The sequence below is a fragment of the Phyllostomus discolor genome, chromosome 7 (genome assembly GCF_004126475.2).
Source record: "Phyllostomus discolor isolate MPI-MPIP mPhyDis1 chromosome 7, mPhyDis1.pri.v3, whole genome shotgun sequence".
NCBI classification, from domain to species: domain Eukaryota; kingdom Metazoa; phylum Chordata; class Mammalia; order Chiroptera; family Phyllostomidae; genus Phyllostomus; species Phyllostomus discolor.
In genome coordinates, this window is record NC_040909.2 from 40,709,082 (window position 1) to 40,722,050 (window position 12,969).

Sequence of the window (12,969 nt, forward strand, 5' to 3'; positions counted from 1 at the left end):
TGATAGTTAGTGATACTGAATATCTTATGGAATATTCTCAGAAAACTAAAATTGGATCTGCCTTTTGATCCAGCAATCCCACTGCTAGGATTATATCCTAAGAACCCTGAAACACCAGTCCAAAAGAACCTATGCACCCCAATGTTCATAGCAGCACAATTTACAATAGCCAAGTGTTGGAAGCAACCTAGGTGCCCATCAGTAAATGAATGGGTCAAAAAACTATGGTACATTTACACAATGGAATTCTATGCAGCAGAAAGAAAGAAGGAGCTCCTACCATTTGTGACAGCATGGATGAAACTGGAAAGCATTATGCCAAGCGAAATAAGCCAGGTGGTGAAAGACAAATACTATATGATCTCACCTTTAACAGGAACCTACACAACAAAACAAACAAGCAATATATAACCAAAGAAACTGAGAGAACAGGCTGACAGTGACCAGAAGGGAGAGGGGAAGGAATTTCAGGGGAAAAGGGGAAGGGTTTACAGGAACAAGTATAAGGACACATGGACAAAAACTGGGGGGGGGGAGGTGTGTAAATGGGAGAGAGGAGGGGAGGGCTGGGGGGTTTGACTGGGATAGGAGTAAAAGACAGAAAACTGTACTTGAACAATAATGGAATAATAAAAAGAAAAGAACACCTAGCATGAAACATAAGGCCTTCCCTTCAGCCCCCATGTTCTGTGCTCAAATTGTTCAAACCTCCCTCTTCCTATGCTGGCAAGAGATGAAAAATGGGGTCAATGTCGCCAGTGGGAGAGGAGTAAATGCAAGCTGACAGTCCCAGGGCCGGCGGGTCCATAAGCAGGAGGGAGTGGAAATGGGTGAGTGTCCAGGGCAGTGTTGACCCACTTTGGGGTTCATTTCCTCTCTCTAAACCTTCCTCAGGCCCCTCCTCTCCTGCCCAGCAGGACTGGATAAGTAGGTTTTCCCCCTCCTACAGGAGATTCAGGGAACCTGAGACAATCCTTCCCTCTCTGCTCCTGCTTCGGAAAGCACGTGCTTGGTGCCCTTAGCACTGAGGAGACCTGCCTGAGAGATTTCAGCATGTCTGCCTGAGCAGGAACAAGGGGATAACTCAGTGGACCCTGGGAAATCATTAGGGGTAGTTTTTTTTCCATTTTTATTTTTTAATTATATTTTATTGATTGTGCTATTACAGAAGTCCCAATTTTTCTCCCTTTGCCCCCTCTCCATTCAATACACCCCCGCTCTCTCAGGCAATCCTCACAACTTGTTCATTTCCGTGGGTCATGTGTAGGTTCTTTGGCTACTCCATTTCCTCTGTTGTAGTTTACCTCCCTGTGGCTATTCTGTAACCACCTATTTGTACGTCTTAATTCCCTCACCAAGTCCCTTATTTCTCCACAGCTCCTTCCCATCCGGCATCCATCAAAATGCTCTTCATATCCATAATTCTGTCTCTGTTCTTCTGGTTTGCTTAGTTTTCTTTTTATGTTAAATTTTGATAGATATGTATTTATTTCCATTTTATTGTTCATTGCTTTGATCTTTAGAAAAAGTCCATATAACATTTGATATAATAATGGTTTGGTGATGATGAACTACTTCAGTGTTTTCTGGTCTGGGAAACTCTTTATTTGCCCTTTGATTCTAAATGATGTATTTTCTGCTTAGAGCAATCTTGGCTGTAGGTCCCTGCTTTTCATGACTTTGAATATTTTTTGCCAGACCTCTAGCCTGCAAAGTTTCTGTTGAGAAATCAGCTGACAGTCTTATGGGAACTCCACTGTAGGTAACTAACTTCTTTTCTCTTGCTGCTTTAAGATTCTCTCTTTATAGCGGACTTCTGGCAAGATGGAGGCGTAGGTGGATGCACCGTACCTCCACGCACAACCAAGATTAGAACAACAACAATTTAAAGGCAGAATAACACCTAGAACTGACAGAGAATTTATCTGAATGGAAGTCGGACAGCCAAGAAGTTGAAGTAGACCTGTTCGGTAGGAGGGGTGGAGACAAGCAGCCAGGTGCAGGGTTGCAGCTCAAAGAACTGGGAGAGTTGGGTAAAATGGCAACCGGGAGCGCGTAAGGCATCTGGGGCACACGAGATCGCAGTGGGTGGACCCTGAGTATGCAAGCGGCAGCTGGCAGACCCAGTGAGGCGGCGATTGTGGACCAGGGCAGAGCAAGCAACCCAGGATCCCAGAGAAGGGACTGAGGTCCCAGGAGAACAGAGCTACCGCCATTGTTCCCTCCCGCCCCCGCCCCTGCCCCCACATACAATGTCACAATCTAGTGACTGGGGTGCCCAGCCCAGGTGAACACCTAAGGCTCTTCCCCTCACCATAACAGGAGCTACCAGACCCCCCCCCCCTCAAAAAAAAGAGAGAGAGAGAGAGAGACAGATGTCTCAAACAGAAGAACAGATCAATGCCCCAGGACTCATCCTTTTGAGCGACCAAGAGATAGCCAATCTATCAGATGCACAGTTCAAAACACTGGTCATCAGGAAGCTCACAGAATTGGTTGATTTTGGGCACAAATTAGATGATTTGGGCTACCATATCATCTAATCAGGCTACCATAAAAGAGATGAAGGAAGATGCATGGAGAACCAATAGTGATGGGAAGGAAACTGGACTCAAGTCAATGGAGTGGACCAGAAGGAAGAAAAAAACAACCAAACAGGAAAGAATGGAGAAATAAGAATTCAAAAAAATGAGGAGAAGCTTAGGAACCTCCAGGACATCTTTAAATATTCCAACATCCGAATGATAGGGATATCAGAAAGGGAAGAGGTAGAGCAACAGATTGAACACGTATTTGAACAAATAATAAAGGAGAACTTCCCCATTCTGGCAAAGGAAATAGACTTCCAGGAAATCAAGGAAGCTCAGAGAGCCCCAAAGAAGTTGGGTCCAAGAAGAAACACACCAAGGCACATCATAATTACATTAGCCAAGGTAAAAATTAAGGAGAGAATCCTAGAAGCAGCAAGAGATAAGGGGACAGTAACCTACAAAGGAGTTCTCATCAGACTGTCAGCTGATTTCTCAAAAGAGACCTTACAGGCAAGAAGGGGCTGGAAAGAAGTATTCCAAGTCATGAAAGGCAAGGACCTATATCCCAGATTACTCTATCCAGCAAAGCTTTCATTTAGAATGGAAGGGCAGATAAAGTGCTTCTCAGATAAGGTCAAGTTAGAGGAGTTCATCATCACCAAGTCCTTATTTTATGAAATGTTAAAGGGACTTATCTAAGAAAAGAAGATAAAGAAAAAGCATGTATAGTAGAAGGACAGCAAACTCACAATTATTAACAACCACACCTAAAGCAAAACCAAAACAACTAGAGCTAAGCAACTAAACTACAACTAAGCAAACAACTAGAACAGGAACAGAAGCACAGAAATGGAGATCACATGGAGGGTTAGAAACAGGGGAGTGGGAGGAGGAGAGAGGGGGGAAAAGTACAGAGAATAAGTAGCATAGATTGTAGGTTGAAAATAGATAGGGGGAGGGTAAGAATAGTAGGGGAAATGTAGAAGCTAAAGAACTTATAAGTATGACACATGGACATGACTAAAGGGGGGGATATGGGTGGGAGAGGGTGTACAGGGTGGAGGGGAGAGAAGGGGGAAATGGGACAACTGTAATAGCATAATCAATAAAATATACTTAAAAAGATTCTCTCTTTATCTTTAGTCTTTGGCATTTTAATAATGATGTGCCTTGGAGTGGGCCCCTTTGCAACCATCTTGTTTGGGACTGTCTGTGCTTCTTGGACTTGCATGTCTATTTCCTTCACCAAATTAGGAAAGTTTCATTATTTTGAAAATATATTTCCAATTTCTTGCTCTTTCTCTTCTCTTTCTGGCACCCCTATGATGCAAATACTGGAACACACGAAGTTGTCCCATAAGCTGCTTACACTATCCTCGTTTTCTTGGATTCTTTTTTCTTCTCGTTGTTCTGATTGGCTGTTTTTTGCTTCCTTATGTTCCTAATCATTGATTTGATTCTTGGCATCATCCATTCTACTGTTATTTCCCTGTAAATTGTTCTTTATTTTAATTAGTGTATCCTTTATTTCTAACTGGATCTTTTTTATGTTGTTGATGTCCTCACTAAGTTCCTTGAGCATCCTGATAGCCAGTGTTTTGAACTATGCAACTGATAGATTGCTTATCTCCATCTTGTTTACTTCTTTTTCTGGAATTTTGATCTCTTCTTTTATTTGAGCCATGTTTCTTTGCCTCCTCATTTTGGCTGCCTCCCTATGTTTGTTTGTGTGTATTAGGTAGAGCTGCTGTGACTCCCTGTCTTGGTGGCATGGCCTAATGAAGTAAGTGTCCTGTAGTGTCCAATGGCACAGCTTCCCCTATCACCCAAGCTGGGTACCCAAGGTATGCCCTTTGTGTGGACCGAGTACACCCTCCTCTTGTAGTTGAGCCTTGGTTGCTGTTGATAGATTAATGGGAGGAATTTACCCAGGCCAATCAGCTGCAAGGACTGGCTGTGACCACTGACCACCATCCTCCACCATCCATGAAGGATCATCTGTTCAGGGGCATGGTGTGGGTGCTCTGATGTGGTCTGTAGCTGTCTACTGAGTGTGCAGGCTCTGGGGTTTCCCAGGTGGTTCAGACCAAGGTCAGCTCCAACCTGTGTTCTGCCTAGAGCCACCCTGCATGAACTCTGAAGCAATCTGAGATGGCTGTTACTTGTGCTGGGCTTGGAGATACCCAGGTTAAGCCAAACTGTGAATCTAGGCTGGCTACTGCTAGTACCAGGCCTGGGGCCACTTAGCAGGAGGTACAGTGGTTTGGGTCCAGGGGTTGGGAGCTCACTGAAGCTGGCTGTTGCTTGTTTGAGAGTATGTAGAAAGTTGTGAAGCATGAGCCAAGACCTGCCATTCATATCTTGGGTGAGCCCATAAGTTGGGTGGGACAGAGCCTGAAGGAATCTCTATGGTAGGGCTAACAGTATTACCCAGGTTGATGGAGTCTCAGTATGGTACCTGCCTGCCAGTTCTGTGGCCCTGTGGGGAAGGGTCCAGAAAAGGGACAATGGCCTCTGCCCACCTCTCTGTCTGGGAGAAAGCTGTCTGCCAGCTCCTGCCCTGATGTCAGACACTTCAGACCCTCCCTGTATGTCGCTGGTGCCTTTTAAGCTGCTTCCTAGTGCTGGAGCTCAGAGGAAGTGAGTCTAAGTAAGTCCATGTGTGGGTTCTTTAAGGTGAACTGCTTGGGACTCCAGTAGTTTCTTATACCAACTCAGTCCTGCTGGTTTGTAGAGCCAGGAGTTATGGGAACTTATCTTTCTGGCACTGGAACCCTGGGCTGTGGGTCCTGGTGTGGGGCTAGGACTCCTTGCTCCCAAGATATACCTCCTGAATTTTTATCCACCACATGTGGATGTGGGACCAGCCTGTTCCATGTCTCCACCCTTCCTATCACTATGGATGGATATGGTTTCTTTAATTCCATAGTTGTCAGACTTTCATTTAACTTGATTTCTGATGGCTTTGAGTGATGGTTCTATATTTTAGTTGTAATATTGATGTGGTTGTGCAATGATGTAAGCCATGTTTACCTATGCTGCCATCTTGACTAGAAGTCTAGGGCAGTTTCTATCTAAACATTCATAAGAAGGACATACCTCAAAGACAGCTGTGAAAACTCTGCCAATTATTAAGCCACCCTTATGTGGAGGAACTTGACATTCCTTATAAGTAATTCTTGCAGTGGATAGAGGGACTAGAGTTATATTTGATCTCACCATCCTGGACAGGGAAAGGGAAGTTCAGAGAGGTTCAGCAACTTGCCCAGGGTACACAGTAGGTCTACTAGGATTTAAGCCTGGGGCTTTCTGCTTCCAGGGCCTTAGTTTCCCTCTCTGTCCTACACTGAGGCTCACCAAGTCCCTATTCCAGAGCAGTGGGTCCCAGTCACAAAGAAACTTATTAAAAATCCAGAACATCTTTGGCAAGACTGAACTGGCAAGCCAGGAATGGGTCCCAGAAATCTGGATTTTGTATAAGTTTCTGGTGGGATTGGCAGCCCCATTTTAAGGAGGGACCCAACCTGAATGTGGAAGGTAAGTGCTGGCTGAGGGTCTTAGTAACCAGGAACCAGTGTCCATCTGTCCTTGCCTGGGTCAAATCTCCCAGATTGGGAGACCAGGGAACAAAATGGCACAATTCCCTGGACCATGAGGGAATTTGCTCTCTCAGTGCCAAACCTCCTGAAAGCTCTTCAGGTTTGAACCCAGCAGGCAGGCCTCAGACTAGCATCTCTACCTGGGGCCCATATACCAGGGGTGGTTGCAGGTCAGGTGTAAGCAGCAAGGAGGGGATGTTTTTGTAATTGATGCCCTGAGATGCTGTCTGAAGCCCCATCTGGCTGGAAGACTCAGTCTCAAAGTTGAGATTGGGGGCTAGCCATGGGCTCCCCATACCAGCTTGATGAGGCATCTGGGTCTGGCTCATAGTAGGCCCTCAACAAATCAAGACAGTGGCTTCCTTTTGTCTAAGGCAGAAATCAACTCATCGATGTTTCTGTTTCTCCCCCACAGCCCTGCTCCCTGCAAGCCACACAAGACCCATCACCAGGTCCTGCCACCTGTCTAACCTCTGTCCTGCTGTCTCTCCTCACCACTCTCCAGTGGCTTGACCTCCTCTCTGTCCTTCACATACACCTGGGGTTTACAATTGGCTGTTTCCTTTCTCCTGCAATGATGTTCTCTCTACTGTGTCTGGCTGGCTCTTTGTCCCCCTGAATGTTCCTTTCGGAGTGGCCTTTTTTGACCACCCTGTCAGGAGCAACCCTCCCTAGCCTTAAGATTGGGCATCAGGTCCTTGACCCTTTCTGAGCATATATTATTACTATCAGTTTAACTTTTATGGATGGATTTATTAGTATAGATATCCATGTGGCAAGAAGCATGCATCCAGCATGGCACTTGTAGTTGGTTCATATTGCATGCTCAATAAATTTTGTTAGTGAGGTAATGAATGATTAATAAACAATCTCAAACCTGTGCTTCAACTGGATGCCTTTACCTTTAGTCCTGGCTGACTGTCACTTCTGGATCCTTTGCAAATGGAAGACAAAAAGGACTGATAGAATCTGAGTGAATAGAGGACTTTAACAAAATGTTAAAAAAAAACCTTGGGAAGAGTGGTTCTGGTAAGAGTGCCCAAGCCCATCAAAATAGACACACAAGGGCTGAGACAAAGTCCTTCATCCAAATTAGGAGAAATGTGCAGTGCAGGCAGAGAGGCTGGGCAGAGAAGGCCACTAGGCCAGGGTCAGGAGCCCCTCCCTCCCCCTGTGAAGATTTGGGCTCCTCCTTACAGGTGGGTCAGGCCCTTCAAGCCCTGAGCCTGAGCGGAGCTGATCAATGGGGACCCTGATGCCTGGTCCCTTGGCTGATCACCTCCTGTAAGCCACCTGGCACACACAGAACTCCAGGCTTCAGCCCACTCCTGGGGGCCCTTGTGGTGCTGCCAACATCAGGGCCTGCTATGTTCCTTGGCTCAGTCAGGAATGGTCATGTCTGAGTTGAGAAGATCAAGAAGGCAATGGAAACATTTCAAGGGGAGAAAACAAACAGCTCTGTAGGGGAAATCAGCATATGTGTGTGGCTTGTGTGTATGTGTGTGTGTGGTATATAGAGAGGAAGCCCTTGGAAGGCCCTTCCCCAGCAGCCATCAGGAGGCAGAGCTAGGATGTGGGGTCTCAGTCTGGGGAACGGGAGAGAAAGAAGTTGAAGAGAGATAAAAAGCAAGTTGAGGGGAGAGAGGTTTGCTGACTCCAAACCTCACACTCAGATGGACCCCAGCTGTTGTCATGCAACCATTCCCTCTTGTGGGCCTAATTCCTGCCCATGGTGACCATCTTTTCCTTTGTCTTCCAGCCATACCAAGGACCTGGTGAGCTCCAATTCTGACCCCACCCTCCTCTCCTCACATTTAAACCCATTATTGTGCAAATATCTGCCCCAGGAATGGAGTGGGTAGCAGAATCAGAACTCAGGAAGGTGTGTCCTGGGGGTGAGGGATGTCTGGGTTTTGGCCTGGTTGCTGCCAAGCCCTGGAGGAGACAAACAAGAAAGGAAGAAAAGCATCAAAAATTCCTCAAGTGCCACCTTTGTGCCTGGCACCCTGGGGAGTGCTTGCACCCACTCCTTCATTTTGCCCCATTTAATTTTCACAGGGAGGGCTTGCTATTATCAAACCTTTTCTATACACATAGAATCGGAGGTTCAGAGAGGTGAAAGGGCTTGCCTGCAGTCACACTAAGATGGCAGAGAGCTAAGACCTGAAGTTATCTGACTCCCAGGCTCCATGGCCTCTCATTCTGCTTTGGTTTCTCCACCTGTAAAATAAGAGGATTGAAGCAGATAAGAGATAATAAAGTATTCTGTGGCCTGCCAGCTCTGATCCATTGTTGGAACTGCCTGACCCCTGTGCTGAGAACCCTGAGGCTAAGGCTAGGCTCTGTGGGAAGGGGTATGGTCATTGATTAGCAATGTCTGCCCTGGCTCAGAAACTGAGAGTTATGGTGCATATGCTCTTTATGAGCTGATGTGTAAGGTTCGTGCCAGCTCTGACATTTTGGTGCTAGGGTGTGTAAACCCTTGTCTCTAATGGCCTTGGACAAATCTCTGAGGCTCAGATTCTCACTGGGCCTGGCCAGGGGACAGCTTCCACTAGACTCTTTGTGAATGACGGAGCCAGCTGCTCAGCCTCTCTGCTCAACCTCTGCCTGTACCCTCAGCCAGGAGCCACTGCTGCCTAGCAACAGGGGGTAGGTGGGGGCTGGTGGGGTATGCAAAATCCTAGAATCTGGCAATACCTCTGCCTCTCTTCTACATCCCAGGCATGGGCCTTGGAGACCCTGTGCCAGCCCCCTGAGGGTCCCCAGAACTGAGTCCCAGCACCAGGTAATGGAGGGTGAGAAAGGTGTTGAGAGGCCACACAGCTGAGAAAGCCCAGGCCTTGATGGACATTCTGCAGACTTGGAGCATATGGCCTCACTTGCCTGAGATCCCTTTCTCTGTGTATAACATGGATAAATCATCCCCACCTGCCTGAGACATTGCGAGGATTATGAAGATGATGGGTCTGAAGATGGGTCTTGACCCTGGAGACCCTCCTCCCTCTGAGGGCTCTAGAAACTCAGAGACTGGCTCAGATGTTCACCCCACTTTACCCCAGTGCAGATGTCAAGCTTGGGACCAAGGTCAGCCCCTAGCCACCTACTAAAGATACTGAGAACCCAATATGTATGGGGTCTGGCACTAAGTACTTTGCATACATTATTAGCTCATGGAATCTTCACAATGGTCCCACTCGGGAGGCAGGAACTAGCTTTATCTCCACTTCACAGATGGGAAACTGAGGCCTAGAGCAGTCAGGTGACTAACCCAGGGTCACACAAACAGAAAGTGGCAGAGCCAGGATTTGAACCCGAGGCTTGTGTGACTCCAGAGCCTGTGCCCTTGAACCTTGACCTGATAAGACCTCCTCCAGATCCTCATTTGTTCTGTGCCCTCCTTGTACAGCCAGATCCCTTTCCTTCCTCTGAGGCCACTCGGCTTCTGGGGAGGACTTCTGGGGGCTTGTGGCTCCCTCTTCTTCTTCCTCAGGATGGTGACATTGCAGCCCAGCCCCTAACAGTGCCCAAGGGGACTTTGAAATCTGTGGGGAACAGCACAGGGCTGCAGGCTAATTTCCTGCCTGTCCTGTCCACAGAAGGTCATTACCTCAGACCGTTTGCCAAAACAACCTGGTCTGGCCTGGCCCCTGCAGCCCTTCCTGGGACCGTGGGCTGGATGAACACAGGTCCTGGGTTTGGAAAGCAGATGGGAGTGGGGAGGGGGTTGGTGCTACAGAGAGGGACATAAACAGGAACCAGATATTCAGATGGGGCAGGGGGGCGGTGGGGTGTGTGAAAAGATGGGAAGGGAAGAGGAGGCAAGAGGAGTGTGCAGGAGAGACAGAGTCTATGGAGTGGGGGTGGAATGAAGAAAGAGGAGAAGAAGATGGGGATGGGGAAGAGGGACGAGAAGAGTGAAGACACTGAAGAGAAAAAGAAGGGGGCAAGGAAAAGGATGGGGGTGCTGGAGAGAGAAGGGATGCCAGAGCAGCATAGGAGAGGAGAGAGCTGATCGGCACACTCTTCCAATGTCCCTCAGGGTTGCAACTGCCCACCAACTGGGAGTCCAGGTGGACTGTTCCACCACCCACTGCTGCCTAGGACCCAGGGGCCAAGTAGAAAATCTAAAGAGAATTCCAATCTCCTTACCAGAGCTCTGGAACCCCTGCTGCTACCAATGGGGCTTTGCTTAGGCTGCCTGGGATTCTGGGGACCAGGGCCCAGTCTCCACTGCTCCTCTGCCCCCCACAGCCCCTGGATGGCAGGGCTCCCTTGTCCTAGAGCACAGGTGGCAAACACATGGCTCATGGGTTGAATATGGCCCTCCATCTTGTTTTATCTGGCCTGGCACCTTGTTTTTACCTGGTGGCAGCACCAAGCTCTCACTTAACTGTTAGGGAGCAGTTACATTTGTATAGTCCTAAAATTATACTCAGCCCTTTGAAGGCAACCACTAGGTTGATGTGGCCCCCGGTAAAAATGAGTTTGACACCCCTGTTCTAGAGGCTTCAGGCTCTCCTCATTAGGAAGAAGAATCTTCCTGGCCTCTTTTCAAGTGGATATGTAAAATCTTCTTGCAATCCCCCTTGCATGGGGAGCTTACTACCCTCAGGACAACTCAATTCTTCCCAGGATAGTTCCAGGAAGTGAGGTTTGAGTTCCATGTAATGAATGGGCAGGAGTTAAATGGAAGAAAAAGGGAGAGGTGTCTAAGAAAACAGAACAGCAATGCAAAGGCCCTCTGGTGGACAGGCACAGAGTGGACCAAAATCTGTTATCTGTCAGGCAACCAGGGGGCTTCAGGTAGGGAGATTGGTGGTATAAAATGAGGCAGGAGCCAGTCCATGGAGGGTCTTATGGGCCACAGAGTGTTTCATCTTTATCCCTAGAGCAATGGGTAGCCACTTGTGGTTTAAATTGGAGGATGTTTGGTTGGGGAGGAGTACTGGTATTCACATTTACATTTTAAGATCCTTCAATCTGCTGTGCAGAAAATGGACCAGCAAAAAAAAAAAAAAGTCAACAAAATAAAAAGACATCCTACTGTGTGGGAGAAGATATTCATAAATGATACATCCAATTAGGGGTTAATACCCAAAATATATAAAGAACCCATACAACTTAACACAGAAAACAAAAACAAAAAACACAAGCAATCCGATTTAAAAATGGTCAGAGGACCAGAATAGATATTTTTTCCAAGAAGACATATAGATAGCCAAAAGATGCTCAACATCACTAATCATCAGGGAAAGGCTCAAATCCACAATGAGATACCACTCTACATCTGTCAGAATGGCTATCATCAATAAATCAACAAAGGTTATAGAGCAAAGGAAACCCTTGTGCACAGTTGGTAGGATTGTAAATTGGTGCAGCCACTCTGGAAAACAGTATGGAGGTTCCTCAAAAATTGTATGCAATTCCGCACAATTCATACAGTTCAGCAATTCCACTTCTGAGTATTATCTGAATAAATAAAAAAACACTAATTTGAAAAGATATATGGACCCTATGTTCATTGCAGCATTACTAGCAATCACCAAGATGTGGAAGCAACCTACATGTTCATAGATAGATGAATGTGTGAAGATGTGTTATATATCTACAATGAAATATTACTCAGTCATAGAAAAGAATAAAATCTGGCCATTTAAGACAGTACTGATGGACCTAGAAGGTATTATGCTAAGTGAAGTAAGTCAGAGAAAGAAATACTGTATGACCTAATATAAGCAGAATCTAAAAAAAAAAAAAATCCCCAAATAAGTAAATAAACAAAACAGAAACAGAACTAATAAGGAGGTAGGGTCTTTGGGAGGGAAAAAAAATGAGAGATGAGTGAAAAAATCACACAGGTGAAGAATTCATTCCGGACACAACTTGATTAAATGCACTCATCCTCAGGAAAGAAAAGAGAAAAAAAAAAAACAAATGGGGCCAAAGTGGCAGCAGGGAGTCCAGGGAGGCAAGGAGACTCCAGTCAGCACTGGTCCAGGCACGCAATGATGGGAGCATGGACTGGAGGCAGGGGCAGTGGGGTGGAAAGAACTGGGTGGATTAGAGGCCCATTTGAGAGAACGGGTAAGTCTTGTGAATGGCTGGTCCTGGGGTGGTGGTGTGAGGGAGTCTTGGGGCAGAACTGACTGATGTCAGACAAAACCCTCACCTGGAGAGTACCTTAAAACACTAATTACTAGGCCTATTCCAAGCCCATTGATTTCAGATCGCTAAGGTTGCAGTACAGACTTTTATTTTTAAAATGTGCTTTCAGGCTATTCCAAGAATCAGCCCATCCACCACGGGCAATGGCCTAGATGTGGAGGCACCCTGAATCAAATCCCTGTTTTACAGAGGAAGAAACGAGCCATGGGTGGGGAAAAACCTTTCCCAGCATCACAACAGGACAAGCATAGTAGAAATAACTAGCATTAGATGGCTGACATACTGTTCCCATTCATGATTTCCCTGCAACCTGGTGAACAATCCTGAGTGAGGTGTGGGATGGTGGGAAGCACAGGCTTTGCCTTTGAAGTGACCTTGGTTCAAATCCTGATTTCACCATTCCCAGCAGCCATCATGAAGCAGAGCTGGCGGGTGGAGCCTGAGACTGGGGAATGGGAGAGAAGGAAGTTGAGGGGAAAGAAGGTTGCTGGCTGTACACCTCACACAGCCAGCCAGACACTCAGGTGGACGCCAGCAGTTGCCAAGCAACCATTCCCCCTCCTCAGACTGATACCTACCTGTTGGTGATGGCTGTTGGTTGGTGCTGGGCAAGTCACATCACTTCCTCACCTGCACATGGCACAACATTTGTGCCTTAAAAGATGGCTGTG